The sequence below is a fragment of the Rhinopithecus bieti genome, unplaced genomic scaffold (assembly GCF_001698545.2).
Source record: "Rhinopithecus bieti isolate Rb0 unplaced genomic scaffold, ASM169854v2 scaffold_32760, whole genome shotgun sequence".
Classification (NCBI taxonomy): Eukaryota; Metazoa; Chordata; class Mammalia; order Primates; family Cercopithecidae; genus Rhinopithecus; species Rhinopithecus bieti.
The window spans coordinates 90,490-96,541 of NW_016813956.1; the positions used below are offsets into that span (position 1 = coordinate 90,490).

Consider the following 6,052-nt stretch of genomic DNA (forward strand, 5'->3'; position numbering starts at 1 on the left):
TTTTTTGAGACAGAGTCTCACTCTGTCGCCAAGGCTGGAGGGCAGTGGCACTGTGTCGGCTCACTGCAACCTCCATCTCCTGGGTTCAAGCAATTCTCCTGTGCTAAGGCAAATTTTTAAGGATTTTTAAATAGTAAATATTAGAAGGGATACTGCTTAAAAATAAACAATTTGGATAGAGAAATGGTCTTCAGATTATTTTGATTGTACAATATGTAAAACAGTTTTGAAAACTTTAGGCATTCCTTTGAATATTATTAACTTGATTTCTAAAACTTTTCATCAAAAAATAAATTGTTTTGTAAATAAAAGGAAACATTAAACATGTTATAAGATGAAATAAGATGAAGATTGACTATAAATAGAGTAAGTATTTCATGGCATAAGTTTATTTTAATAAAAGTTTTAATCACTTTATTGTATAGTTCATATCAAGTTTTTTAAGTATATATTGAAACTTGGTGCTCTGGGAAAATATGCCAGCTTCATTTGAAAGAACCAGTTCCTATTCTGTACTGCTTCAGTTATTCTGAATTCAGAACATTCCCACTCTGGCCCGTCCTCTCTTTAATAAAACATACAATACTCTGAATATTCTCAGTGATAAAAAAAAAAAAAAGACACACAGCAGACAAAAGAAGAGGGAACAGGCAAACCAAGAGCCAAGGTAAATGTGTTAATCATTAGCAGGTTATCCCCAAACCAATATTTGGAAGTACCCCTTTGTTAACAACCAGAAAGTGTTCACACTTCAGGCATTGCACCAAAATAAAGTGTGGATGCCTTTCTTTTCTAAAGTGGAAGGAGGGATATTGTGGACATAGGCACATTATCAGGCAATTTTAGGAAATAAGTTGAAATTGATGGAAATTGAGAAAGACTTTGGAAAGTGTTTGCCTGCCTCTACCACCAAAAAGTCCATGGAGAAAGAAAAGCAAAAGATCTAAAAATGAAAGTCAGCAGAAACTAGAAAGATGGGCAACAAAGTTTTACCATACAGATAAATAGATGACAGAGCCTTAGTAAAGAAAACACAATAAATTGAGGACAATCACTAAATAAAACAAAATTGAAGGAAACTCTAAGACCACCAGCCAAAAAGCAACGGAAAATGATTAACACCTTGGGACATCTTGGTGAAGAAATTCCAGGGTAAAGAGAATCCTATAGCACCTAGCCTAAACATGGCTCTCCTACAAAAATTAGCTGACCAACTAGACTTCCTCATATTGGACATCAGAAGAGACTAGCAGGAAGTCAATATTGTTCTGAATAAGATAAATTGCAAAACAAAATTTCTGTTGCCAGCTAAGTTAATATTACAATGTATTAAGGCGCCACAGTGATCATGTAGAGTACTAAGAAAGAAATTCTTCGCTATTCTGGGACTCAGAGTCTCATCCAAGTACTGCTCCAAAAAATACTCCATTGAAATGTTTTGAGATGAGGAAGGATAAAGGATGGACATGAAAAAACAAAACAAAAAACACTTCATTGTCCGGGGCTACGCTAAGTGAGCAAGAAGTGTCCAGTACTCAAAATTAAGGAGGCACTCACTCTCATGTGCTAATTCTATTCTTCATGATCCTGAAAAAGGATGCCTCCTTAAATATTGCTCCCTGGGCACTTCACTTGCCTCACCTTGGTTTCAGTCCTCAAATTATGTTCAAATAACAGTGACAAGTATAATACCCAATAGAATGCAAACGCTATAATTCTTGTATGGAAACTACTCAATGCAAAATTAATACATTAACTGCAAAACGTCAGAGCAAAATTTCCAGAGAACAGTAATGAAACCAAGAGTGAGGTGACAGGATGCCTCAGTGTGTCTGTCTTCTTATTAAATGTAAGGAGAGAGACATGGCTGGGCATGGTGGCTCATGTCTGTCATCCCAGCATTTTGAGAGGCCAAGGCAGGAGGATCCCTTGAAGCCAGGAGTTTCAGACCAACCTGAACAACACAGCAAGATCCCTGTATTTACAAAAAAAAAAAAGCTGAGAGTCAGCAGCCACTTTTTTACTATACAGGTTATTAACTTGAGAAATAAAGCATTAAAAGAACAATGAATTTGGGAGAGCGACACAGCAAAATGTAATCTGCCCACAAAAGTGGACTTAGAGGAGAAATTTTCCTCTAAACCTTAACCTGTTTCATAATTAAATACAAATGAATGAAAAATAAATAAATTAAGTATCCAAAACAAAATTTATATGAAGTAAAGCAAAGGGAAATCGGATATAAGCTTGATAAAAGATAAAGCTAATATATTATAAAATTAAAAGACGGCCGGGAGCAGTGGCTCAAGCCTGTAATCCCAGCACTTTGAGAGGCTGAGATGGGCGGATCATGAGGTCAGGAGATCGAGACCATCCTGGTTAACACGGTGAAACCCCATCTCTACTAAAAAAATACAAAAAACTAGCCGGGCGTGGTGGCAGGCGCCTGTAGTCCCAGCTACTCGGGAGGCTGAGGCAGGAGAATGGCATAAACCAGGGAGGTGGAGCTTGCAGTGAGCTGAGATCCAGTGAAGGCAGGTGGATCATCTGAGGTCAGGTGTTTGAGACCAGCCTGGCCAACATGGTGAAACCCCGTCTCTACTAAAAATACAAAAATTAGCCAGTCATGGTGGTACATGACTGTAATCCCAGCTACTCGGGAGTCTGAGGCAGGAGAATCACTTGAATCCGGGAGGCAGAGGTTGCAGTGAGCCGAGATCAAGTCACTGCACTCCAGCCTGGGTGACAGAGCAAGACTCTGTCTCAAAAATAAATAAATTAAATAAACAAACAAACAAATAAATAAATAAAAGACAAGCTATTCTTAAAATTAGCAAATGACTAAGTAGTCTAATGAAGGAGAAAGAAAGCACACATGCAATTGGATCAGAAGTACAAAGAAGCTAAAACCTCAGATATAGATAAAATGAATATATTATTAAAAAGATAGTCTGATAAAACAGTTGAAAATTTTGCAAATATACTTTAAATAGTGTGTAAAATAAATGATCCTCCAAGACAACATAAATGGTCAAAACTGATCAAAGAAAAACACAGAACCCCTTAAAAGACCAATAACTGAAGGAAATTAAGAAAGTTATCAAAGAAGTCTCCTCAAAATGGCTTTCAGCCTGGATAATTTTTACAAACCAATGCTTTCAAGCTTTCAAAATAACAATAGCAATTATAAAATTCCATTCTAGTCAATCTTTTCAGAGTAATGAGGAAAAGGAAAGTTCTCCTTTCTTGTTTTTGAAATCAGCATAAGCTGCATATCCAGACACAAAAAAGATACACAAAATACATGTGTGCATACAGAGCCAATCTCATATATCATCAGTACATCAGCCAAAGTCCTAAATAAACTATTAGTGAATCAAATTCTGTTGTACATCAAAAGAATATTCAAGGGAAAGCTCAACATTAAGAAATATATTAATATAATTCACAATATTTAACAGTCAAGGAGAAAAAGCAGGTCATCTCATCATTAGATAGATGACAATAAGCTATTTGAGAAAAGTTAATTAATTTTCATGACTATTAATGTTAGAAACAATCCTTTAGGGATGGGGAGGGGAGATGAGTTAGAAATGTTTCCTACCAGTTCACAATTGCATCTATTCTGAAGCCATTAGGAATGTGAATGGTAACTATTCCTCAAACCATCACATGAGGAAAGAATACCCTGAAAGTCTGACACACCAAAGTCATCTGTCAGGAATCAGTCAGAGAACCTACTGGGAATACCTAGGCATGCTGAGTCATCATTGTTCTTACCACCCGTGGCAACTGATGCAATTGGAAACAACTGATGCTTTCAGGGTCATGGTTTCTTCGAAGCCTGAGCTCATTAATTTTGCTGTTTGAAAACTTGCAGTTTGATCCAAAAGCTGACAGCATCAATTATCCCATTGCCTTCCTTCCTGCTCTGATACTGGAAGTTCCAAGAAAAGAGGAGGAGGAAGACGACCAAGAAGAACATGAAAGCAGAGGACCAGGGGCCGGACGCGGTGGCTCACGCCTGTAATCCCAGCACTTTGGGAGGCCGAGGCAGGCGGATCAGTAGGTCAGGAGATCGAGACCATCCTGGCTAACACGGCGAAACCCAGTCTCTACTAAAAAATACAAAAAATTAGCCGGGAGTGGCGGCGTGTGCCTGTAGTTGCAGCTACTTGGGATACTGAGGCAGGAGAATGGCGTGAACCTGGGAGGAGAAGCTTGCAGTGAGCCAAGATTGAGCCACTGCACTCCAGCATGGGCAACAGAGCAAGACTCTGTCTCAAAAAAAAAAAAAAAAAAAAAAAAAGCAGAGGACCAAGACCCCTTCCCAACTGCTGCATAGGTCAAAATGAAGTCAAACAGAGCAGAAGCTCTCAAAAGGATGATACTTTGAATTTGCTTTCTGTTTTATTTTCTACATATATAAGAGTGCACAAATCATAAATGTACAATATTCACCAAGTAAACACACCTCCAAGTCAAGAAACAAAATATTTCTAGTACCCCAGGAGCACTTCTTAAGTACCATCCAGCCAGCCACGACCGCCGTCCTTGCCCAAGGGAAATCACTCACTGATTTTTAACAGGACAGATTGGTTGTAGCTGTTTTTAAAAACTATTTTATAAACCTTTAAAAGAATGTACCTTTTGTCTTCCTTCAATCAATATCGTGTTTATGAGACCCATTCGTCTATTATGTATTGGGGTCTGTTAATTCTCATTGCTATATAAATAGACCATGGTTTATTTACTCATTCTTCTCTTAACAGACAACTTCCTGTTTGGGCTATTACAGATAGTGCTCCTATGAACATTGTTGTGCATGTTTTACGGATGTATATGTGCATTTCTAAGTAAAACGTCTGAGTCACTGGAATTGTACATTTAACTTTAGGAGATATTGCTGAGCAGCTTTCCAAAGTTCACATTCGTAGCGTATGAAAGTTCCAGTTGCTCCACACGCTTGGCAACATTTTGTCTTCCATCGTCTTTTATTTTATCCATTATGTTGATTTTATAGTGGCATTTCATTGCAGTTTTGATTTTCATTTCTGTAATGACTAATGAAGTTGAACATCTTTTTATATGTTAAGGAGCCACTTGCATTTTCTCTTTTACGAAGTCCCTGTTCAAGTCGTTGGCCCATTTTTTAGTTGGGTTGTCTGCCCCTACCCTTCTTTGGTCTTTTTTTCTGTACATAATTTGACTACCTATTATACTCTGTCTTTCTTTTTTCTTGTACTTCTTCTTTTAGCTTTCTGAAAACCCCCCTTTCTCTTTATATTGTCAATACCATGAAGGCAAAATCAATGTTCTCATCTTAGTATCATTCTCAGGGCCTGACACTGTTTTCTGAAAACCTGCTCAAAAATACACGTTGATTTGCATTAGGAGATTCTCTTCATCTGCTGAATTAGCCCAAGGTTCTTGTCCTAGCAGTTTTTAAATAGGATTTAAAATATGGTGAGAACCTCCTCTCTAGACATGTGGCAAAACCAGAATCAGCTCTGTGTGAGGAGACAACCTAAAGGATATGTTTTAAGTGTTAGGAGCCAAATTATCTCCTGTTAGAGTTGATGCTGCCTATCTGAGTATCTTGGGAAAGTAAGAAAAATAGGAAGAAGGTTAAATTATCTTTTTCGACCCTCAAAAAGAACTTCTCTTGTATGTGATACATTTCTATGCCTTGTACGTGATACATTTCTATGCCTTTTCTCATCTTGTTATATCTTCAATATTTTTCTCCCCCATATAAATTGTCATTTCACTTGAAAGTGTCTCTGTCATCTCCCTCCAATTTTCATCATATGGTCTAAACTATATTGCTATCCCTTCTGGAAGTATCTACATTGCCTTCCTTTACATCCATTCTTCTTACAATACAAGCTTTCCAATTCTATCTTCTCTGTCCTTGATTTCTAAGTTAACCTCATTTATGTAATCTTTTCTTGATCGTTTTCTCATCATTAATCTCTTGCAATTGGACTAGGATAAATATCTGCTTAATCTGATGGAAATATCTGAATCTAAATAATTTGAAAATGGTCTA

The 6,052-nt window shown here is 37.4% G+C and overlaps 1 pseudogene; it reads right to left on the reverse strand.

The window, feature by feature from the left end:
- Positions 1-3,830, reverse strand: part of LOC108513386 (histone H2A type 1-like) — a 27,096-nt pseudogene extending 23,266 nt beyond the window's left edge.
- Between the last annotated feature and the right edge of the window lie 2,222 nt (positions 3,831-6,052).